The 26,850-nt window shown below is 35.3% G+C and overlaps 1 long non-coding RNA gene across 1 annotated transcript in view; it reads right to left on the reverse strand.

Annotated features, from left to right (window-relative positions):
• LOC141559728 (uncharacterized) overlaps positions 1–24,105 on the reverse strand; it is a 43,174-nt gene extending 19,069 nt beyond the window's left edge. The window contains exons 1-3 of the long non-coding RNA XR_012487538.1: positions 24,042–24,105; positions 15,872–16,008; positions 2,062–2,213 (exon numbers count right to left, since the gene is read on the reverse strand). This is a non-coding gene — a long non-coding RNA (uncharacterized LOC141559728). The remainder of the gene's footprint in view (positions 1–2,061; positions 2,214–15,871; positions 16,009–24,041) is intronic.
• Between the last annotated feature and the right edge of the window lie 2,745 nt (positions 24,106–26,850).

Here is a 26,850-nt window from a genome sequence, read left to right on the forward strand (position 1 = left end):
GATATTTCTATGTCTTACCCATGACTGTGGGTTCTTAGACAGTTTGGGTATTTCAAATAGGATCTCTAAATGATATTTCTTAAAACAATGTCTATCAGTAGATGCCATCATCTCTTGGACATAGTAGCGTCGAGGCAAGACTGGGGTTCATATCCTATTTTAACCTACTTATTACTTATGTGATATTGAACAAGTGACTTCTCTTTCTTGGGCTTCATTTCCTCTTCTTTAAATCCTGAGAGCTGGACACAATGATCTCTGAGGTTCTTTATAACAATATATCTATGATCTTGTAATAGAGACCACTAGAGTTTATATTGAATAAGTGAATAAAATCATCAGATCAGTGCTTTTGTCAATTATGGGAGGCATTAAAATAGAGTATTGAGGCAGGAAAACCAATTACAAAGCTAGTCCAGAGCTTCCCTAGTCTTCAGACTTGAAGTTCAACGACATTTCCATCCCTCTGGCAACTTAAGTGGCTGACCTCCTCATCAGCATACTCTGGGATGAGAGGGGCAGGGAACATTCCTGAGACATTGTTCTATCTCCTTCTTGACAGCACCTAAACAGAGTGAATGGCACTCAGCCATGATGCAATGTTAATCCCGGAGTTCATGCAAGTGCACTTGTCCCCTGCAGGTAAAAGCTGGGCTGCACCAATAATCTCTGAAAAAGCAGACTTTAATCCTAGCTCTGAAAACCTCAGGAAAAGAAGCAGCTTTGAGCAGCTCTGAAAGAGAGTTCATGGTGTCACTTGCAGGATAATACTTAGGTTCAATTCTCCTGTATAAGCTGTGTAAACCCAGCGTGAAACTTTGTGCATCCTAAAAGTCCAGAATTGACTAAAAAGGTGTGTTACAAAAGTTCATCTGTTAGTCAGCAATATGGAACTCAGAATTCAGGTACTTTGGTTCTCAGGGCAGTCCACAGAAAGCCTATTTAAGCCATAATGCAGCTATATAGTCCCTGCAGTTCCACACTGGAGGCATTCCCTAAGGTTGGGGTGCAAGCTCCGACTAAACATCCTTCTTTCATTCTTACATATTTACAAAGTAGAGAGGATTAGGTCAATCAATCAATCAATAAACATTTATTAAGAACCCATTATGTACCAGGCACTGTGCTCAGAACTGGGGATAAAAAAGAGGCAAAAGACAGTGTGCCTGCCTGTAAGGAATCCACTATCGAATGGGGGAAACAATAAGCAATCAAATATGAACAAACAGGCTACGTGCATAATAACTAGGAAATGATTAAGAGAGGGAAGACTTTAGACGGTTTAGGAAGATCAGATTTTAGTTGGGAATTGAAGCTAGGGAAACCCCAAAGATGAGGAAGAACATTGTAGGAATGAGAGACAGAAACTGCCTAGAGCCAAGAGGTAGAATATCTTGTTCAGAGAACAGTCAGGAGGCCAGTGTCACTGTATCAAAGAGCCCATGATGGGAAGACTGAAAGAAGGTGAGAAGAGCCATGGAAATGTAGGAGGAAGCTAGGTTATGAAGAATTATAAATGCCCAACAGAATATTTTGTATTTGATCCTCGTTGGTGTTTGAATAGAGTATGGATCGGAGTGGAGAGACTTGAGCCAGCCATACCCATTGGTGGGCTACACCAAGAAGCTACCAGAGAATTCAAAAGTGTCTGTTCATTGCTGTTTCCACTGGTGTTTTAGACATAACTCTGTGTATGTTTTGTTCTTCAGTTTTCCTGTTGACTAGGACCTTCTCATATTGAAATAGTGGAGGGGAAGAAGAGAAGGAAGATAAATCCTAGTGTTCCATGGCTTTCCTATGTCCTCTGTTATTGCCTGGCTGAGCTGTCAGTCAGCAAGAATCAGGTCTTTTACCCTTGGAGTAAGAACTGAATCAATTGATTGCTGGCCAGTAACAATTATTGAAAAAGGTTTTTTTTTTTTTTTCCTTCCTTATAGAAAAGATGCATTTGCTTTTTAGCTATTTCTGGGATCCAATTAGTTCAAAATTCCTACTACTAATAGTATTATTTAATTTAAATATTTCCATCATTATATACAACACACATACATAGATACATACATATGTATATATAAAACAGGGCATCTACTCTGCTGCTTCTGATTGTCCACATGTACCAAGCTCCATTTTGGGTGCTTTGGGATCCAGGAAGTCCTTGTCAGCTTCTAGACAGCAAGTGTGAGTCATTGCTGAAGAAATCCTCTTATTGATTTCTGAGAAGGAAAAATATAATAAATCTTCAAAAGGGAGGGACTCACCTCCAGCTCTCTCTTTTCTTCTTAGCTATACATTATGTCTGCCTAGTTGAAGTCTGTCCCTGGAAATATAAAGGGAAAAAGCAACCACTCTCTCTTGAACATAGAAAGAAATGATTATCACTTCCCTGCTGTCTAGGAAAAATAAGCCTAGACTTTTAAGGCCCTAGGTGATTTTTTCTGCTTTAGGTTCCATTTCCTAAGTATAGGTGAAATCTTGAAATAGAAGTATGTAGTCTTGGAGATCACCTTGTAAATTCAAGTGATTGGAGATCCTGAGTCCCTTGTTTAGTGCTGACTAGTGGAGTTACTCTTCTTGAAGAAAATAACAATAATTAGAAGATGAACCCAATCCCTTACCTGGAGTGGCAGGAAGTCATCTACAAAGCCAAGTGAAATGTAAAATGCCTACTCAACAGTCCCTCTAACTACTTCATGTTCTGATATTTGTCTCAACTTCATAGGAGAACATAACAATAATTAATATTTCTGTTGGTTTAAGTTTTTTCTGTCAATACTGCTATCAGTTTCTGGAGAAACATGAAACATATGGCAACTCTAAGTTTTAAATACTTTTCCTTTGGACTAACAAGTTTAATGAACTAAAAAAGGAACAAATAAAGGAGACTAGCATTTCTTATTAGAAGCCAAGATCTCAAAGGACCAAACCATATCTGATCATCATCTTCCTCATCCAGAGCTTAAAGATGGAGGAGTGGGGGTTGCTCTTAAACAAGAGGGAAAGGTTGCAGTCCAAAGCCCCTAATTTGTAATTAATTTTTTTTGTAATTTGTAATTTCTAATTTGTAAGTTAATTGTCTGACTCTTTATAACATAACACTGCTCCTACAGAGGAGACGGTACCATTCCTCACTAAAATCAGTCTTACTTGCACAGATAATGTTTTTCTCATTTGCCCAAATTCCATCTGAAAAGCTGTATTTACACACACACACACACACACACACACACACACACACACACACACACACACCCCTGCAATGTATCTTTTTAAAAAGCTTTTCTATTCCTATTTGGTATCAAAATGTTCATCTATAGCAGCAGCAATAACTTACAACCTTTGACAATTAATATAAAATTTTTACACAAAACACCTTTTCTTACCCTTTCATCCCCAAACTGTTCCGTTTATCTTTATGCTGTACTCTACAGCTACCTATCCTATATATTCCTATCAAGTCCCAGCAAGGGAGCATGAACTCTTCTTTCTCTCCATCCTCCACTTTTTCCTATACTGGGATATAGCTTACAAGAAATTATTCTTTAAGATTTCAGAAGAGACCTTAGACAACAAATAATATAATCACTTTCATTTTACAAATCAGAAAACAAACCCAGAATATTTAATCAATTTGTCCAAAATCATATAGCTAACTAATTACTTTCAAGTTGTATGTTAAGTGATGAAGATTAAAAAAAAAATAGTCCCTGCATTCAAACACTTACATTCTATTGGGAGAGAGGATGTATACATATATAGATATAAACAAAATGTCTACAAAATAAATACAATGTAATTGTAGCTGGGGAGGAAGGAAGGGGAGAAACACTATCTGGAGGTGGTAATTAAATTGAATTTAAAAAAAAAAAACACCAGTGATTCCCATATGTGGAGGTAAATAGGTAGTGCATTACAGACTTGAGAGAGATTGGATGAAGGCATGGAAGACATGAGTGCCATGTTTGAACTACAAGATGTTTAATTTGGTTGGATTATATAATGTTTGAAAAGGAATAATGTATGATTAAGTTGGAAATGTGGGAAGAAGCCAAGTTGTGAATGGCCAAATAGAAGAATTTGTATTTGATTCTAGAGATAACAGTAAGTTAATGGAGTTTAATGAGGATGGGTAAGTCATAGGTAGACCTATGTTTAAGAAAATCACTTTGGCAGTGATGTGAAGGATGGATTGAAGAGGAAAGAAACTTGAGGCAGGACGACAAGTTAGAAGACTTCTGCTCTAGTCCTATCAAGAAGTGATAAGGGCCTGAACTAGGATGATGGTCATATGAGTAAAAAGGAATACGTAGATATCAGAGGTTGTTGAGGTAGGATTCACAAGTCTTGTCAACTAATTGAATAGGTAGGGTGAGGGAGAATGAGGAATTGAGAAGTTTACAATTTAACCTGAATGATTAGATGGATGATGGATGGTACCCTTATTAGAGATTTAAAATCTGGAACAATGATGGATTTTTAGGAAAGAAAATAAGTTCTGTTTTAGACATGGTGAGTCTGAAATATTTAGAGGACATAAGTTCCAATGTCTGATAGGCAGCTGGCACACTACAACTGGAAATTAAAATAGAGTTTGCTGACTCCTTGTTCAATGTCCTCTGCCATTTGTCTTCTCAAAGATGCTTTTTCACTTGAACATTAAGACTCTAGTATCCCTTTCCCAAATCTCTTCCCTCTGTATTTTGCACACAAACACTAGATGATTTGTTTAAAATACTATATTTGTCACTCTATTGCTCAGAGACTTGTCTAATAATGGATCCCTATTATTCATCATACCAAATTTGAACTTTGGGGCATGATTAACAGATACTTTCTCAAGCTGAATGTTTGCTGACTCTAATATAAACCCACTTATATGGAGTTTCTCAATGTCATAGGAATATATTGCATTCATCTTAAGCTTCCATGTCCTTACTGATGATTTCCCTCAGCATGTGATCTGTCTCCCTTCTATTCTTCCAATTCAACTCTTGTGTATCTTTTAGGGCTTAGGTCAAGCATTACCCATTCTACAATTACCTTCTACTCTGCAGACTCCTAGAGTATTCAGAATCTGAACACAATCATGGCACATGATCATAAGTCTTTGCTTATTGGCCATTGTTACTAACCAAAGAGCCTCTAATTATTTGCAAATCTATTTCCTTGGGTCCACGTTGGATCAGAAATCTTAGCTAGGTTGAGTGTGGTACAAAACATTAGATTTAGGGAGATAAGATGACAAAGATACATAAAAAGAAAAGAAAATTTCATGTCCAAACTTTTATTAAAGACAATTAAAGCAATTCTAAAGAATGAAATTCTAAAGGTAAAACCAAAAGTTATTCTGATGAAAAAATGGAGGAACTGTTTAAAGACTCTCAATGCAAAATGTCTAATTCTACATTAGACACCTACTGAAAAAAAAGATAAAAATAAAGTTCTAATATGACCCCAAAAAGTACTCTTTGATGTTATTGTTTAGTCATTTCAATTATTCTCACTCTTTGTGACCTACTTTGGGGTTTTTTGGGAAAGATACTGGAATGGTTTGCCATGTTCTTCTCCAGTTCATTTTACAGATGAGGAAACTGAGACAAATAAAGGTAAATTACTATTAAGTGTCTGATACTGCATTTGAACTCAGATCTTCCTGTCCTTTCTAACTACCTGCTCAGCACGCTTTGGTAGCAAAGAGCAAAGTGAAAGTCCATTAGCCAGATAATGGCTGAAAACAAAACAATTATGATATCATAAGGTAATGAATTATTATTGTTCAAAAAGAAATAACCAATTAGAGGAATTCAAAGATATGTGACATTATTTGCATGAATTGAAAAGTAGAAAAATAAGATCTAAGAGTACAACATTCATAATCACAACAGTGTAAAGTAAAAATACCTGCATTCTAATAAGGGAAGAAGAGACAAATGCACTTTGGAACCCTAAAGTTCTCAAAGGCCATAGAAAGAGTTTGATAAAACAAAAAGAGAATAGTTTTCTTCTATTTTGATGGTCTTAAGAGAGGAAAGTAAGGGAAGGAAAAAAGAATAAAGGGTACTGATGAGGACAGAAAGAATAGAGTTTATTAGTTTTTATAATTAGACTATATAACATGGAAGAAGGAATGAGGGTGAAGGCACTGCATGAATTTTACTCTTAGCCAAAGGAAAAATGAATACACACACACACACACACACACACACACACACACACACTTCAAAGTAGAAGTACATTCAGTGAAGACAGGGAGAAGAAAAAGGTCTAAAGGGAGGAGGTAGAATCAGAGAGGGAATAGACATGAGCAAAACAAACTAGTTTTGGAGGCTAGATTATAAAAAGGTTTAGAAAGTAAGAGAAAAGGGGAGCAGGACTAGTAATTAACATCTGAGCAAATGGATGGAAGAAGGCACTATGGAGAAGTCTTTAAATTAAAACATTCATGGAGATTAAGTAATTTGCTTCTAAGGAATTGTTGCGTCAAAGAACAAATCATCAAAATAATAGATAATTTCATCAAAGAAAATGACAACCATGAGATAGCATATTCAGACTTTAGGTATGTAGCCAATTTGTCCTTTAGGGGAAAATCTTATCTCAAAACACTTTCATCAATGAACTGAATGAAATACACAGTTAATAATAATTAGAACACAACAAATTTTAAAAACTCCAAACACAAAAATTAAAATTCTAAAGATCAATGAAGAAGTTAAAATTGAAAGCAAAAAATTGAATAAATAAAACAAGGAGCTATTTTTTAAAAATAGGAAAACTATAGCTTAATAAGACTTTTTTAAAAGACAAAAATAAAATTGGTGATACCAAAAATAAAGAAAATTTTATAAATTAAGAAACAGTAAGGGAAATTATTAGAAACTATTTACAAGTTATATATTAACAAAATTTATGAATTAAATGATCTATTTGTCCAAATCTTGTGATATTTCCTTAATCTTGACCTTATTTGACTTCTCTGCTCCATTTAACACTTTTGACTATCTTCTCCTCCTGTATACTCTTTCTTCTCCAAGTTTTCATGATACTTCTGTCTGTTGTTGGGTTTTTTTTACCACACACACACAAACTATATATTACACACACACACACACACACACACACACACACACACACACACACACATATTATATATACACACATACACATATATATACATACGTAAAATAAATATATATTGTACATATACATACATATATACAATATATAATGTTATATGCATATATAATGTAGTGGACAAATTGACCAAAAAAGAAATTGAGAATTTAAATAAACCAATTTCAGAAAATAAATTGAACAAGTCATTAATAAACCTCTAAAGGGAAAAAAGCTCACATCTACATGAGTTTGCAAGTAAATTCTAGCAAACATTCAAAGAAACAATTATTTCTGATATTACATGAATTATCTACATATTACATGAACTGTTTTTCTATGACACAAATATGATCTTGAGACAGAATAAAACTACACACCAATACCTCATGAATATTGATACCAACACATTGAAGAAAATATTAACAAACAGGCTATTGCAACATATTAAACTGATTACATACCATGACCAAATTGAATTTATATTAGTAACATAGAATTAGTTTAATATTTTAAAATTATAAATATAGAAAATCATATTAATAACAAAACAACATGATTTATCTATAGATATAGGAAAGACAAAAATATAAAAAAAGCAAAATGCAATGTCTATTTCAATTCAAAAACATTAAACATGGAGAAATAAGTATTCCTTTCTTTAATGTGGCAAATAGTATTATCTAAGACTAAGATCTAGAATTATCTGTAATAGAGAAAGGTTATAAGCCATCTTGATGGGATCAGGGATAGTACAAGGGTGCTTATTATCACATATTATTTAATATAATTCTAGAAATTCTAGCTATACTATTAAGGTAATAAAAAAGGAATTGAGGAAATGAGTAGGGCAAATAAGAAGCAACATTATCACTTTACTAGATGATATGATAATTTACTTAGAGAATTTTAGAGAATCAGCTAAATTTAATTAATATCAACATGACACCAAGATATAAATTGGTATGATATCAAATATTATTTCTGTCATCACTGACACATTCTAACAGGAAAATATGGATAAATTTCAAAATAAATTCAAAATAAATATAAGGTATGCAACATTTAGGATTCTTGCTACCAAGAAAGACAGAAATTATGTTAATATAACTAGAAAATATAATTCATAAAAATAAAAACAATCATTGGAGAGATATATGTATATATGTTTGTGTGTATGTGTCTATATGAGTACACATATACATACATACATATACATACACATACAAGAGATGTTCCCCAATAATAATGGATTTCTTCTCTTGATTTTTGCCTATTTATATCCCTTGACTATAAGTTAACAGTTATATGAAAATGCTTCACAATCATAAGATAAATAAAAATTAAAATCTCTACTTCTATCTTATACTTATTAGATTGACAGAAAAAAGAAATGATCATTATTGGAGGAGGTATGCATTGCAATTGGAGCTGTGAATTGCTTTAGTCATTATGAAAAATCATTTGGAATTGTACTCACAAAGTTAGTAAACTGTGTAAATATTCCTTGACCAAGAGATATCACTCCTATTAAGTATATATGCATATATATATATATATATATATATGTATATATATAGGAAGGAAGGAAGGAAGGAAGGAAGGAAGGAAGGAAGGAAGGAAGGAAGGAAGGAAGGAAGGAAGGAAGGAAGGAAGGAAGGAAGGAAGGAAGGGAGGGAGGGAGGGAGGAAGGAAGGAAGGAAGGGAGGAAGGGAGGAAGGAAGGAAGGAAGGAAGGAAGGAGAAGGAAGAGAAGGAGAATGAGGAGAAAGAGGAGAAGAAAAAAAAGGAAGGAAAGAAGAAAGAAAAAAGTCATTGAAACTTTTAAAATGTTTAACAGGCTAGAAGGAAACAGAAAAGTAGGAAGATTTAGAAATTACATGATTAACTTTTATATGCATATATGTGTGTATATATATATATATATACTTAAAAGTAAAAACTAGTTCTATAATTCTGTTCTAATATTTCTTGTTGTTTTAGAAGTTATTTAGTTCTGTTTGTTCTATTTTAATTTTCAGGATATTCCAATATCTAGATAAAATTTCTCATCTTCTGTTCTAAAGTATTTATTCTTCTTCTATTTTTCCCCTCCAGAGTGCTATTTCACTTACAATTTTTTTTTTTTAATTCTTGCTAGATACTCAAAAAAATCTAGCAGTTCCTTGGTGTGTGTTTCATTAAGGAAGGTTTCTTTGCAAACCCTTTATAGATAGGTGGCTTATGGGATCAGTTCTTGGAATCATTACCTTGCCTTTTATTGTCTAGATTCCTGAGATATATGAAATAAGTAGCTTCTATTTCATTAACTTAGGGAACTTCCCTGTAAGAACTCCTTCCAACAAAACAGATTTCAACCAGTTTATGATTCACTAGACAAATCCTAAAGAGTTGCCTGAAGCAAATAAAGGCTTTCTAGAATCACATAGCTTGTAAGCCACACAGATGGGATTTAACTCCAGAATTTTCCTGACATCAAATTCAGTATTCAATTTATATTACCATATTGTCTTCTTAGCTTGATACCGGACTTTTTTTTTTTTTTTTTAAGTGCCGAGTGTAAGTCCACTGCCTTCTTTCATTCTTTGTGAGCTAATATATCAAATGCTAAAGGCTAAATATCAAGTGATTCAAGTCCACACTACTACTGCCAGAAGCCTGACTGATTCTTGTACAGCTATGGAGTGTACAGATCATGAAGTTATGAGAACTTGGATCTATATTTGGGCTGTCTCCAACACATCTGGTTTCTGTTTAAGAAGGGACAGAGGATACAGTCCTCATGGGTCAATCTATTCAGACTTATATTTAAACTCCGTTTTAAAATTCTGGATCTTCCTCTTCCCCCAGTCAACTGACCCTCCCCTGAAACCCCACTCAAGAGAGGCCACGGGGTATAATAAAAAAATTAGACTGAGCCTCAGGAGAAGTGGGTTCTAGTGCTAAATTTGCTAACTAGCCTATTTCCTCATCTGTGAAACATCACTTATTGTACCTATCTTATGCTCTCATTATAAGGAAAATACTTTGTAAACTCTAAAATCTCCATACTATTTGAAGCATTATGTTGAAATATGGTACAAATCACAGATGCTCCCTGTCACTGTGTAGCTAATACTCCAATCTGATTCTCTGCTTTTTTTTGATCTTTCTCTGCAAATCATCCCTTCTAACTTCCATTTGCAAACATTAGGGCTTCAACTGGACTTTTGTAACATTTAAGCTCTGAGGGTGGGGATGCTGCCTAGATTCAGCCTGAGTAGTAATAAATGATTATCATTGTTAACAAAAACAATTATGTCTCTATCTTTGGCCTGATCCTTTGAGCCCCAGTTATCCCTGCCTCACCCTCTTTTGCTTAAGGAGCAGATAATTGTTCTACCTGTCTTTAAAAATAGAGTGATTTGTATTTCCCAGGTGACACACACTCACTAGTGTGCTAATTATCAAGACACCCTTGTCGATATGCTTCACACTCCATTTAAGATAGCAACTAAAGCTTAGGCTAGGGAGGAGTCTTATTTCAATTCTTATAGGGATTCAGGCTTCTGACTTCTAGTCTTAAGTTTTCTTCTGTTTGTCCTTTTCTCCATACAATAAGGTGGCTCAATAAGCAAAATGGCTTAGTGAAAATAGCACTGGATTAGAAATATTAGTATAAAAGCAATATAGCATAGTGAATAAGGCAGCCTTGCACGGGAAGCTGACTTAGGAGCATAATTCTTGACACATACTATGCAACCTTGGGAAAATCACCTAATGTCTCAGTTTTCTCAAAAAAACTCTCTGAGACTGTAGGTTGCAGAACAGATGTCTATATAGGGATAAAAAGGGTTATTTAACTCAGCAGGAGTTCCCTACACAAAACAAGTCACAAATTTAGTACAAATAATATAATTGCATAATACTTCAAGAAGCATTTATTACATACATTATTTTATTTTATCTTCATACTAGTCCTCTGAGGCAGATAGGACCTGAGGTCTGGTCTAGGTGCATTCATAAGCCATCATTTTGACCTTGAGAAGCTCCAATTCAAATCAATAAACATTTATTAAGCTCAAGGCAAATTAATAGGGAAGCAAAAACTTAAATGGAACCTCCCCTGACCTTTGAGAGATTGATTTTTTAATGGGGACAGATAAAGTTAGGACCATGTAGACCACAGACAACAGATTTAGAGCTGGAAGACTCTTTTTAGGTCATTTAGTCCAATGACCTCATTTTTACTAACAGGGAAGCAGATCTAAATGAGGGACATGTCTTTCCCATCATGGAACGACAAAGTCAAGCAGTTAGTAAATGGCAAACTACAACTTAAAGCCTTCTGATTCCAAATACAATGATATGCCACAGTGAAACTTTCTACCTATCCATGTACAAGGAAATTCAAGGTAACCTAAGGAAAGAGAAGATACTAGCAATAGGCAATAGGAGGAAAAAGAGAGGATTCATGATACCTAATAGCCACTAGATGTTGCAGTAAATAAAACACTGATATAAACTCAGTTTACATCCTGCTTCCAAAACTTCCTAATTGTTTGACTCCAGGAAAATCATTTAATTTCCCTTAGCCTCAGTTTCCTCATCTGTAAAATGAGGGGACTGGACAATATTGCTTCTGAGATCCCTCCAGTATGTATGATGCTATAAAAGGCTCCATGAAGAAGGCACCACCTGACCAGAAGTTAAATGAAATATACAGATTGGGAGGGCAGCGATGAGGAAAGGATATTTCTGGAATGAGGGACAGTTTATATTAATGTGCCTAGGCTGGAGACTAACCATCACTTTTAGAGAACAATTAGTAGATTAGACTGACTAGAATTTATTGTATGCAAAGAAGAAGAATGTGCAATGAGGGTGGGAAGGAATGGTTTTATTTTATTCTCAAGCAATAGAAAGTCACTAAAGATTTTTAAGGAGATAAATGATATAGTCAGACCTGTACCTTAGAAAGATTGATTTGGCAGCCTTGTGAAGGATGAGTCAGAGATGATAGAGACTGAAAGCAGGGGGACAAAATAGGCTATTGGAATAGTCCAGAAGAGATATGCAAAGGGATCTTGAATTAGAATAGTAATTGTGTGAATAGAGAGAAAGAAATAGATGTGAGATGTTGCAGGTAGAGCTTGGGACTCAGTTTTCTCATTTAGGAAATGAGAGAATTAAACTATATGATCCTTAAAGTCTATTTATTCTCCTATAGCCTATAAGATTCTTCAGAAACCATATAATTCCTTCCCTTCCTTTTACCGATGAGGAAACTCGAGGCCCAAGAACATTAAGGGACTTACTTAAAGAGGACACATAAGTCAGGATTTGAATACAGGTCATCTGACTTTAGAATCAGTGCCTTTCCCACATTAGTCCCATGCTACTTCTCAAATGTGATACGCATATTATACACATGTTATAATGCTATTCCAGGATCCACTTAAAAAAATCTTTCATTTCTCTGGAACTCAAAGCTTCAATGGTTTTGTAGGAAAAGAAGCAAAAGTCATTTTATAGACTCCTTGGAAGCAAGTCCCTTCTAAGAGCCTTTAAGATCACTCCTCCAAAAAAAAAAAAAAAAAGGAGTAAGATATTTCACTGGGTAGGATATAACCATTTATTTACCTATAATTTGTGCCTATGTTTTTATTTAGCTGAGTGAATATTTGTGACTAGGCCAGGGTAGCCCAAACGTAGGGAACATCACAGGCCAGTCATTTGTGATTTGATAGGGGCTGAAAAACTCTCCTTCCTTTTACACTCTGGCTTCAGGAATGCAGTCCTGTCTCAATTCCTTCGGTTCTTTTAATCACTAGTGAATCATATCTAATATCAGAGTCACCCAGCCACTTAAAGCACAATAATATTAATAACTCATATTTATGTCATGCTTTGCAAAGTTCCTTCCTTACTACACCTGACTAGGGTAGATATTACTTCTTTTTTTCAGACTGGGAAACATTCCGGGACCTCATAGATTTTGCTATGGAAGGAACCTCCTGAGTCAACCTTAACCAACCCATACCTTAACAGGAATTCTCCCTACAATACTTACCAAAAGTAGACAACCAGCTTTCTCTTAAAAGAGGCTCAGATGATTTAACCAAGGTCTCAAGACTAACAAACTGAAGACTCAAACCGCCAAAAGGTCTTTTAACTCATAGCCAAGTATTAATTCTCTGACAGGTAGGTGACAAGGTGCATGGACCACTGGATTCAAAATCAGGAAAACTCAGCTTCATGAGTTCACATTTGATCTTAGACACTCACTAATTATGATTCTGGGCAAGTCACTTAACCCTATCTGCCTCAGTTTCCTCATCTGTAAAATGAGCTAGAGAAGGAAATAGGGAACCACTCCAATATCTTTAATAAGAAAACTTCCAATGGGATCACAATTGAAAAATAACTATTCCTTTGCATACTGTCCAGTTCTAGACATTATTGAATAAGGCAAAGTGGAGTAGGACTCCATCTCCCTAGTTCTAGATACTATATTTCCCAGTGTAGCCTAAGGATTCAGCAACTCTTGACTATCATAACACAAGGTGGATCCATTGAGATTGTAGTTCATTTTTTAAAAATCCAGATTTTTTTAGATGAATTAATATCTAATATCGCCTCCCCCAAGACTTGTGAAATTTTTTTGAATTCTTATCAACTTTCAACTGATCCAGGTGGATCAACATTTGGCCAAATGTCCCGAACCCGGAAGAAAGAAGATTAATGGATAGGACATCCAGTATAAAAATTTGAACAAAAACTGGCTTTTTTTTTTGGTTATTTTTTAATTAAATTCCTTAATTATTAACTTTCAGACTTGATATTATAATAACATATTTCTGGGATGTATTAAGATTTATAAAGTGTTTTTCTCATAAAAGCCCTCTGAGGAGGGTGGGTGCTGGCATGGATATCCCCATTTTACAGATGAGGAAATTGATGCTTACTGAGGTTAATTAACTTGCCCATAATTACACGGTTAGTGAATGTATGAATGGGGAGTCAAACCCAAATCTACTTAATTACAAATCCAGCAGTCTTTCCATGACATCATAATGGCTTTGTTGATAAATACAAATTATGTGCTTATCACAAATATTTTTGCTATAGCTATTTATTTATATGTTATATCTACCTACCAGTCTGTAAGTTCTAAGAGGACAAAGACTGTTTCACTCACCTTTTAAATCAAGATTTTTGCCTTTTCTCTATTCTATGGTACATGTTCAGTTCTCCAAATCTATTAGGGATTATTGACAATGGCTTAGCTATCTCATTTTCTATTACTTTCTATATTCTGGAATATAGTTTGTTTGAACTATGGGTGAATGAACCCCCTTCATGTAGAAGTAGGCAAATGACCAAAAATTGCTGAGTCTTCAGCAAGATTCTCAAGTCATCTGACACTAAGTGGAACTGTGTTTTATAAAACACAATTGTGTTTTATAAAAAAGCCATTGGTTCATGAGAATAGGACAATTAGACTGGGCAAGAGGGGCTAGATTATTTTATTGGAATCACTCTTCTTTTGTAAATCCATTCTTTCCTAGTATTTAGTTAGTCTTACTACTTTAAGGAAGAGCAAAGCCCTTATAGAGAAACATGAGCCACAAATCTAATCTTCCCAGTAGAGAACCTGGGTAAAAATGTGATTATTCTTGGAGACAAAGACCCCAAAGATTGAATCTGTGTTCTATATGTATGCACAACTTAGATCACTAAACCAAAAGTACTACTGAGAGATTTTTAAAATTCTAGTTTCTTTCCCCCTCCCCTCACAATCAAGTCTTTTGATGTAATGATTTATAGAATATTAGAGTCTGATGTCACATACCACCCATTATATAAATCTCTCACAGAGTGCTCCCGCATGTTGGACACGGAGAAGAAAATTCTCAAGCTCTGTTTGAAAATTTTCAGTGACTAGGAACTCAGTGCATTTTACTTTTGGACAAATCTGATTGTTAGGAAGGCTTTCCTAATATTACCTAAAATCTGCCTTTCAGCCCTTGTTCCTCATTATGCCTTCTGGATCCATGAAGAATAAGTCTAACTCCTTTTTCCACACCCATCTAATGTTCAGTTCCTCAGAAATAGAACTGACTGAGCCACTGGTATCCTTGGTGATGTTTACCCAGGAAGGAAATCACCCAACAGGGAAGGATTTGATTGTGATGGAGCTTCTTAAGCCCTTCATTCTCTCTCCTACTTACCATGGACCAATGGGAAAATATGGATTCCAGTGACTAGGATTAAGGGATTGTCTTTAAACAGAAGGAGGTAAAATAGATAGTGTTAATTAATTTTCATTTGAGGCCTCCACCCTTTCCCTTCTCTCCATTCCTCTTTTGTCTAGACCCAGAGAAAACAGGTGGGAGAGGCTGGGCCTGTCAGCAGGTTTGGCTCGGCCGAAGTCAGCGATTGACTGTGACTGCTGTGAACTACCGGGACCCAGCCACTCCTCTTTCCCCTCCAGCATTTATGCAACATCCAGGCAGACAGCTGAAGAGTCCAGTTTTTTGTGCTTTCCTTTCCAGACTCCCAGGGCCCTTCAATGGATCCTATTGTTTATTAATGCCAACTTCTCCTTGCAGAGGTCCCCAGCCTGGCTGTATCAGTGAAGAAAGCTGGGAGGAGATGAGAGATGGATGGGGGGAATCACTGGTAGCTTCAAGAATAACCTCAGAGTTTGGGCACCTTTCCAGAACATGGAAAGGAACAGCTGTGACCTTTTGCCCTTAAAAATTCATTTTAAGACTCACCTCCTCCAAGAAGCCTCCTCTGACTAATTTTGCCTTAGATTATTTTTCTGGCTTGGTGCTTCTTGAATTTTTAATATTACTTGGCACTTGTAAATGTGTAATATTTTCTTCTTCAAGATCTTCAAGGACTAAAAGGTCTGCATATGAAAAAGATAAGAAAACATTTTTTGCACATTTATATCAATAAATAATGTCAGATTTTAAGTTTTTTGAGCTGGTTGGACCCTCAGAGTTTGTGTAGTCCCCAAAATTTACAGAATTATTTGTATGAATTAACAAAAACTTTACTGCAATAATTTCTAGTGTTTAATAAGATATTTAACATGACAAAAATAATGACAAAATCCATTAACTGCCATTAGTATTGATGAGTCACTGTCACCATTCCAGTGGCTGAAGCTGAAGAATATTAAAGTATAAAATGATAGAATTATAGAACTAGAAGAAACCTTACAGGAAAGCTAATGTAATGATCATTTTTACAGAGCATGAAACTGGATCCCAGAGGAGTGAAGGGTCTGGCTTAAGGTAAAACACTAAGCTATGGTGAATCCAGGATTAAAATCTAGAACTAGTGACTAATGCCTTTTCTAAAATTCCACAAATCAATGATAGTTATTATTTTTAAAGTTATTTGATGAATATTTATCTCTTCCTCCTACTCTCCTACTCCATTGAACAATTAAAAAGAAAATGAGGACTCTCAGGAGAAATATGCTAAGTCCATATAAAACTAGTTCCCACATTGGTAAAATCCAAAAATATACATCTTATTCTGCAGTTAAATCCATGACCTCCCTTGTCAGGAGGTAGATTCAGTCTGAAAAAGTTTTGGATGGAAAACTTGGAGAAAAATTGTAGCAGGAAATGGGGGTCTTAAAAAACAGTATTTCCTAATACCACAGTGATCCTTTTCAGCCACAATTCTCAGAGTTAGATGGAAAGAACCCTAAAGCTGAATGATAGAATTCTCATTTTTAGTACCTCCCTATTAATTTAATATCAACGTGAACTGAGGCAACTGAGAGCCTCTACTAGCCACATCTTCTGAACTATGATTTCAACAACTAATTCAAGTCATAAATTGACATGAAAGATCCTGGAAACTTCCTTCCACAGAGTTTTTTACCAGGGTCTTATCTCTCTCCATTCCAGCCAGTGACCCAAGAATGCATGCTCTCCAGAATATGTCATCCTTTATTGTTTTGTAAGGGAAGATATAGCTAATCATGTGACTGAAATTTGAACTCAGTTTGGGAAAGTGAAAATTTCCATATATATATATATATACACACACACACACACACACACACACACACACACACATACCAGGTGAGATTACTAAAGACTCTTCCCTCATTTCTCTAATCCTATCCATAATCTTCCTTAAAATAGGGGCAAAAAACATAGTAAACCTATATTAGGTTATTTGCTGTCTTGGGGAGTGGAGAAATAAAGGAAGAAGGGAGAAAAATATGAAACACAAAGTCTTAAAATTGAATGTTGAAAATTACCTTTACTTGTATTTGGAAAATAATATACTATTGAAAAAATATATATGAAAGATGATGGTGGAGACGACACTCATTTCTCTCTGATCTTCTCTCCAACCTTCACCCTAATTATGAAATCCAGCCTCTGAATTAGCCCTGGGTCTGCAAAACTCACAAATATTGAGAGTGCAACAAATTATCATCAGAAGATAATGTCGAAGATCTTCATGAAAGGTCTGTTTCAATTGAAAACAGGAAGGAGGCAGCCAGCACAACCAGCTGAGTACAAACGCTAGCACAGACAGTGCAGAGTCCCAGGGCAGAGAGTTTATGGGAGGAAACAGACCAGAAAATATCTGTTTCAATTGGAAACAGGAGGGAGGCAGCCTAACACAAACAGCTGACCATAAACACCACTGCAGACAGCACAGAGTCCCAGGGCATTACTGACTCTGGGGTGGTACAGACTCCACATGGCAGAGAATCTACAGGGAGGAGTCTATAGGAATCTACAGCAGTGTTGGCTATTCTTTCCTGCTTGAAAACCAATAGATCAGCAGAGAAGTTAGAAAACATCCAACATAAACACAAAAGGTAAATAGTGAACCCAGAAATGCCAGAATTTCATTGGACCTGGCCATGCCCACCCAGCACTGGGAGTGAATCAGCATGTATTCGGCGCAGCTGTGGTGGGTTGGAAAACCTCCTTTGTTTTAAAGGAGGACGTTAACTTTAAAAAAAAAAATGAGTAAAAAAAGTAAAGAGGACACTGACGATAGACAGCTTTTATGGCAAAAAAGAAGAATAGATTTCAAACCCTGAGGAGATTAAAGGTAGATTGTGTCTAGATGAAGCCCCAGAAGGCAATATAACCTGGTCCCCATCACACAAGGCTCTACTAGAAGAAATTAAAAAGGATCTTAAAAGAGAGCTAGAAGAAAAATGAGGAAAGGAAATGAAAGATTTGCAAGAGGGTTTAGAAAAGATAATAAAAACTATATGAAGAAAATTCACTACAAAATACACTTAGTGAAATGGGAAAAGCATATTACTAATTAAAAGTTAGATTTGATAAAATGGAAAAAGAAACTCCCAGAAAAACAGAATTTATGAAATGGAAAAAAAAATTCCATAGAACAAAACAACTCATTTAAAAGCTCAATTGGACAAATACAAAAAAGAAGTTTTTAAAAAAAGTAAATGAAGAAAATAATTCACTAAAATTCAGATTTGAACAAATGAAAATGAATGACTCAATGAGACAACAAAAATCAGTCAAGCATAACCCCCCAAAAAATGAAAAAATAGAAAAAAAATGTAAAATATCAAACTGGGAAAACAATCGACCTGGAAAACAGATGCAAGACAATCTAAGGATTATTGGATTTCCTGAAATACATGATGAAAAAAGATCCTATGCACGATTTTTCAGGAAATCATCAAAGAGACCTGCCCAGATATAATAGAAATAGAAGGTAAAATGACCATTGAAAGAATTCACGAAACACTTCCTGAAAGAGACTCCAAAATTAAGTCCCCAAGGAATATCATGGCCAAATCTGAGAACTATTGGACCAAGAAAAAAATATTAAAAGCAGTCAGAAAGAAACAATTCAAATACCAAGAAGGCACAATAAGGATTACTCAGGACCTAGCAGCTTCCACTTTAAAGGATCAAAGGGCCTGGAATCTGATATTCCAAAAGGCTAAGGAACTTGGAATGCAGCCAAGAATAAATTACCCTGCTAAACTGAACATTTTCTTTCAGGGAAGAAGATGGACATTCAATGAAACTGATGAATTCCATTTATTTTTTATAAAAAGACCAGAGCTAAATAAAAAATTTGACTTCCAAATATAGAGAAGCATGCAAAGGTAAAAAGCAAAAAAAAAAAGCCTCTTAACTGTATTTCTGTTATGGATATACATTTTTTTTTCACAGTATATATGCATGAGTAAATTTTTTTATAATATTATCCCTTGCATTCATTTTTCCAAATTATCCCCTCCTTCCCTCTACTCCCTCCCCTTGATGACAGGCAATCCCATACATTTTACATATGTTACAATATAACCTAGATATAATATATGTGTGTAAATACCATTTTCTTATTGCACATTAAGTATTAGATTCCGAAGGTATAAGTAACCTGGGTAGAGAGACAGTAGTGCTAACAATTTATATTCACTTCCCAGTGTTCCTTCTCTGGGTGTAGTTGTTTCTGTCCATCACTGATCAACTGGAAATGAGTTGGATCTTCTTTATGTTGAAGATATCCACTTCCATCAGAATATATCTTCATACAGTATTGTTGTTGAAGTATACAGCGATCTTCTGGTTCTGCTCATTTCACTCAGCATCAGTTCATGTAAGTCCCTCCAAGCCTCTCTGCATTCCTCCTGCTGGTCATTTCTTACAGAACAATAATATTCCATGTTATGGATATACATTGAGAATACATGTATAATCTGATTTTTACTGTTATAATATAAAAAAAGAAACTAGAGGTGAAAAGGGGATTGTAACAGGAAAAAACAGGATAAGTGGAGGTAAAATGAGGGAAATTACATCTCAGGAAAAGGCAAAGAAAACATATTATAATTGAGGAAAAGAAGGGAGGATGACGAATATTGTGTGAATCTTACTCTCATCAGATTTGGCCCAAAGAAAGAATATTAGATATATTTGATTACACCAAGAAACATCTCTCATCTTATAGAAAAGTGGGAGGGGAAAGGGAAAAAGGGAAGGAGTAGGCTAAATAAAAGGGAAAAGAGAAATAGTAGTAGAAAGATATAAAAAAGGGGAGGATCTCTAACGGGGGAGGACTGCTTGAGGCAAGTAGTGCTCATAAGTAAAATACTGGGGAGAAGGGAAAGGGGAAGAAGAAAGAGAAAAGTATAATTTGGGGTTAATAAAATGGTAGAAAATATGGAATTAGTAGTTTTAACTACTAATGTGAATGGGGTGAACTCTTCCATAAAATATAAGTGGATAGCATACTGGCTTAAAAGCCAGAATCCTACAATATGTTGTTTACAAGAAACACATTTAAAGCAGAGTAATACATACAGAGAAAAGATAAAAAGCTGAAGCAGAATCTATTATGGTTTAGATGAAGTAAAAAAAGCAGGGGTAGTCATCCTGATCTCAGATCAAACAAAAGCAAAAATTGATCTAATTAAAAGAGATAAGGAAGGAAATTATAACTTACTAAAGTGTACCATAGATAATGAAGCAATATCAATATTAAACATATATGTGCCAAGTGGTATAGCATCTAAATTCCAAAAGAAAGTAAGAGAGTTGCAAGAAGAAATAGACAGCAAAACTATAATAGTGGGAGATCTCAACCTTGCTCTCTCAGAACTAGATATCAAATCACAAAATAAATAAGAAACAAGTTAAAGACATAAATAGAATATTAGAAAAGCTAGATATGATAGATCTTTGGAGAAAATTAAAAGTATACTTTCTTCTTGGCAGTTCATGGAACCTATACAAAAATTGACCATATATTAGGACATAAGGACCTTGAAATAAAATGCAGAAAGCCAGAAATAGTAAATGCATTTTTTTTTCAGATCACAATGCAATAAAAATTTTCTTCAATAAAGGTTCAGGGGAAAATAGACCAAAAAGAAATTGGAAACTAAATAATCTTGTTGTAAAGAATGAATAGGTGAAACAGCAAATCATAGACACAATCAATAATTTCATCCAAGAGAATGACAATAATGAGATAACATATCAAAATTTGTGGGATGCAGCCAAAGCATTAATAAAAGAAATTTTATATCTCTAGATAATTACTTGCATAAAATAGAGAAAGAGAAGATCAATAAATTGGGCTTCCAACTAAAAAAGCTAGAAAAAGAACAAATTAAAAAACCCTGATCAAATACCAAACTTGAAATTCTAAAAATAAAAGGAGAGAACAGTAAAATTGAAACTAAAAAAACTATTGAATTAATAAATAAATAAAAATTTGACAAGGAGTTTATGAAAAAACCAATAAAATAGATAAACCTTTAGTTAATTTGATTAGAAAAAGGAAAGAGAAAAATCAAATTGTTAGTCCCAAAAATGAAAAGGGAGAACTATCCACCAATGAAGAGGAAAGGAGAAATTATCAAGAGTTTCTTTGCCCAACTTTATGCCAATAAATTTGACAACCTAAGTGAAATGTAGGAATACCTACAAAAATATGGATTGTCCAGATTAACAGAAGAGGAAATAAATTACTTAAACAGTTCCATTTTAGAAAAAGAAATAAAACAAGCTATTAATCAACCCCCTAAGAAAAAAATCCCCAGGACCAGATGGATTTACATGTGAATTCTTCCAAACATTTAAAGAACAATTAACTCCATTGCTATGTAAACTGTTTGAAAAAATAGGAAATGAAGGACTCCTACCAAATTCCTTTTATGACACAGATATGGTACTGATAGCTAAACCAGGTAGTACAAAAACAGAGAAAGAAAATTATAGACCAATCTCCCTAATGAATATTGATGCAAAAATCTTAAATAAAATATTAGCAAAGAGATTACAGATGATTATCCCCAAGATAATACACCACAAACAAGTAGGATTTATACCAGGAATGAAGGGTGGGTTAAATATTGGGAAAACTATTAGCATAATTGACTATATCAATAACCAAATTAACAAAAAAACATATGTTTATATCAATAGATGCAGAAAAAGCATTTGATAAAATACATCACCTATTCCTACTAAAAACACTAGAGAGTATAGAAATAAATGGGCTTTCTCTTAAAATAGTCAGTACCATCTATTTAAAACCATCAGCAAGCATCATATATAATAGGGATAAACTTGAAGCATTCCCAATGAGATCAAGGGTGAAACAAAATTGCCCACTATCACCATTACTATTCAATATTGTATTAGAAATTCTAGCCTTGACAATAAGAGAAGAAAAAGAGATTAAAGGGATTAGAGTAGGTAATGAGGAAACCAAATTATCGCTCTTTACAGAAGATATGATGGTGTACCTAGAGAACTCCAGAGAATCAACTAAAAGCCTATTAGAAATAATCCACAACTTTAGCAAAGTTGCAGGATAAAAAATAAATCCACAAAAATCATCAGCATTCTTATATATCACTTACAAAATCCAACAGCAAGAGATACAAAGAGAAATTCCATTTAAAATAACTGTTGGTAGTATTAAATATTTGGAAATTTATCTGCCAAGAGAAAATTCAGGAACTATATAAGCAAAACTACAAAATACTTTCCACACAAATAAAGTCAGATCTAGCAATTGGAAAAGTATCAAGTTCTTATGGATAGGTCCAGCAAATATAATAAAGATGACAATATTCCCTAAACTAATATACTTAGTGCTATACCAAACAAACTCCCAAGAAACTATTTCACTGAACTAGAAAAAATAACAACAAAATTCATCTGGACAAACAAAAGGTCAAGAATGTTCATATGAAGAATTCTCTTTGGAATATAAGCACAGTAGTAACATTGTTGGGTCAAAAGGTATGCACAGACCTCTACTAATACAGATCAGCACCTTTTCTGTAATTATCTAGTTCAATATCTTCATTTTACAGATAGGAAAACTGAGGCTCAGTTCAGTTAAGTGGCTTGATCCAAATTACACAGATAGTAAGTACCTTAGTGCCCCAAGAGACAGATGAAAAATGGAACTTTGGAAGTTATACAGTGGCAGTTGTATGACATGCATGGTATATATGACATGCATTTTATGACAGTGAGTCATACAGTAAGTGGCAAAAGGGTGATTTGAATCCTGGGCTTCTGACTCCAAATGCAGTTGAGATTTTATTATTCCTTTACATCAGATGATAATCCTCATCTCATTTCCCAGAAGTATAGATAGAAATCTGACTGCATATTTTTTGTGAAGGATTTCCTTCCATGGAGAAGTAACATAGTTGAATGGATATGGAGTTTGGCTTTGATGTATGTGGGGTATTCAGGGAGACAAGCACCTCGTGTATGAGGGCTTGCTGAGCCCTTCTGGGGGCTGTACATCCACCTTTGGTGTCCATCTGCTACCCAGCTCTCACCCACGGATCCAAGAAACTGCAGCATACACAGCAACCATACCCTGTTAAATCTACCTTATTGGCAGTTGTGCTAAACCAGAAGGAGGATAACCAATAGGCCTCAAATCCATCATAGAATTGTGGGAATGTTTGTGTGTGAGGACTTCTTCCAGCAGAATGGGGAGATGAGAACAATTTGTTCCAACAACCAAAAAGGTAGCTGAAGTAGGTGCAGTAGAGCATTTACAGCTCGGTCAGACATCAAAACACACAGGTCACCTACTGCATCCTGTACCATCACCAGTCGTCCTGTGTAACATGCCCTCCTGGCAGTTACAATTACTAGTCTGCCCTAGGCCCAACAGAGTACCTTTGACCACTGTCCTTTGCAGTGTCAACTCTACCCGGCTTGCCTCCTCTGAGGCCTTCAAAGGTCTCTGGCCACAATTTCTTGAATAGTAGTTTAATAACCGGTAATGCACTCAAGAACAGCCACATGTAATCTTAAAAGCCTTATTATACCTACTCACATAATGCCCTGGTTGATGCCCTGACTTGTTGGTTCCCTAGTGAACTCCTGGTCAGAAGACCCACATGTTCACTATCAAACTCCTTACCTCTTTCGGCTATCCATTCGCTTGGCTTGGCTTGGCTACCCCAGGCTAGGGAGCCAGGTTAAAGAGCTCGACTGCTGTCTGCAGTGGGCTCATAAAGGGCCTGTGAGGTCACACACAAAGCCAATCAGCAAGAGAGCTGTCACCCATTATGAAGCTATTTCAATATGGACAGGATCCCACCCACAGGGCAGTCCTATATCCACAGAGATTACTTCTGGACCACTCAAATCTCCTGCTGCGCTGTGGCGCTGCCCATTTAAAGGGCCCTTACAGTCCTGTCTTTTGTCTTGCCCCTGGACTTTGATGACTGGAAGAGAGAATAAGATTGATGACCTTATGCAACTCTGTCTCACTTAAATTCAGTTCATGTGCAAGTTAAGACATCACCACCTGACATCCTCCACCCTCAGTTTTACCCCAACATAGATATCACTGGTCCTCTTCAAAAATTAAGGATGAACAACAACAAGGAAAAAGTTGGTTTGGGTACTGCTTCCAACAAATGCTGACTGTATGATCCTGCTCTCAGGGTCCCCAGGGAATACTTTGAGATTCTAATTCTGAAAGCAATTGCCATTCTGCCTTAGTGGACCATGATATCAGGGTTCTTTTTTTTTAAATTTGATTTCTATTTAAATTAATTATCTGGTTAAGTGAAAGTTAATCAAGAAACAATGATTTAAAAAAAGAATTTGCTGCAATGTGCAGTAATACCTTTGGTAATAAAAAAGAACCAGTACAATGATACATTCTGAGCTCAGAAACTAATCAGGGTTAGAATTCATATAGGAGGGGGCAGCTAGGTGTCACAGTGGATAGAGCACCAGCCTTGAATTCAGGAGGACCTGAGTTCAAATCTGGTCTCAGACACTTAACACTTCCTAGCTGTGTGACCCTGGGCAAGTCACTTAACCCCAGCCTCAGGGGGAAAAAAAAAGAGAGAGAGAGAGAGAGAATTCATATAGGAGGTATGGGTATGCATTCCAAACTGTCAATGAAAAGGAATTTGGGTACAAAAAATAGAATCAATAGATATTAAATAACTAATATAACATAACATGCACTTCCCCCAAAAAAGAGAAAAGAGAAAAAGGAACCTAAGAGGAAAGGAGTAGACCCCAAATATTTTCTTTGCCATCCTCTCTCCTATATCCCTGCCAGAAATTCTAAAAGGACTAAGTTATATATTTACTTTCAAAGATATCCCTCTTGGATGATTTAAGGACCTTCTGCTCAAACCCAACATTTCCAGCTTCCAGATTGGATTGCTGGTGTTTGAAATTCCTTTAAAAAATAAATCTTTTATGTCACTGTCATAGACAGGTTTAAAATAAAGGTCCTGGTGGAAGTTACAGTATCATGAATTTGAAGAGATCAATGACTTAGCTAGTTCAATCCCTTTATTTAATATATGGGAAGACAGAAACTCAGTTCAGTCAAGTGACTTGTCCGATATTACACAAATAGTAAGTGGCAGTCAGGATAAAGACTCAGCTTCTTTAAGTTCAAACTCAATATCTGTTTTTTCTGTTTCCCAAGGTAACATCAAAATTCATTTTGGTTCAAGTCAATCAAACAACAAGTAAAATGACTGACATATCTGAGAAGTCATTTGATGAGTGCTGTGTAACTTTAAGTAAGACATTTCACTATTATGCACATCATCTATAAAATGAGAAGGCTGAGGCTCCCTCCAGCTCCACAGAGCTGGATCACATGTGGGTTCTTCTGAACCTATGTTGCCGATTCCATCTATTTTTCATAGAAGGATAGAGGAAATTAGAGACTGGAAGGATGAGGGGAAAAATTGGGAGGGGGAGGATTAGGACTATGTTATTCAGCAGGGAGGGTATCATTGAGTCATTTTAAGACATACATGATCCATCTAGGTATGTAGATTGTTTTAAAAGCACACACAGTTCTCTTCATTGTAAAAGATCTTCATTCTCAGAAGCCTCATCAATCAATATGTCACTATACTATTCTATACTACTACACTTTCCTGCCTTGTTTAAGATGATATCCCCAGCATGCTTTCTTTTAAGTTGGAGGATTTTTCAGCGATTCAAAGTCATTGTTCTAAAATTAATATTCATTGTATAGCACTATTTTGGAAGAAGGCATGAGAGATTGAGCTAAATATAGACATTCTAAAAGTTACTTTCTCTTTTTTCATTTTTTTTATTCAAGCTTTTTATTTTCAAAACATGCATGGATAATTTTTCAACATTGACCCTTGCAAAACCTTGTTTCAATTTTTTCCTTCCTTTCCCCTAACCTCTCCCCTAGATGTCAAGTAATCCAATATATGTTTAATATGTTAAAATATGTTAAATACAATTATTTTCCTGCACAAGAAAAATCAGATCAAAAAGGAAAAAAATGAGAAGGAAAACAAAATGCAAGCAAACAACAACAAAAAGAGTGAAAATGCTATGCTGTAATACATACTCAGTTCCCACAGTCCTCTCCCTCTGAGTATAGATGACTCTCTTCATCACAAAATCATTGGAACTTCCCTCAATCATTTCATTGTTAAAGAGAGCCACTCCATCAGAAGTCCATCAGAAATTATCATCATATAATCTTGTTGCCATGCATAATGATCTCCTGGTTCTGCTTATTTCACTTAGTATCAGTTCATGTAAGTCTCTCCAGGCCTCTCTGAAATGATCCCACTGATAGTTTCTTATAGAACAATAATATTCCATAACATTCATATACCATTACTTATTCAGCCATTCTCTAATTGATGGGCATCCACTGTTTGCAGTTTTCTGCCACTACAAAAAGGGCTGCTTTCTTTTGC

This window comes from Sminthopsis crassicaudata, chromosome 3 (assembly GCF_048593235.1).
Source record: "Sminthopsis crassicaudata isolate SCR6 chromosome 3, ASM4859323v1, whole genome shotgun sequence".
Classification (NCBI taxonomy): domain Eukaryota; kingdom Metazoa; phylum Chordata; class Mammalia; order Dasyuromorphia; family Dasyuridae; genus Sminthopsis; species Sminthopsis crassicaudata.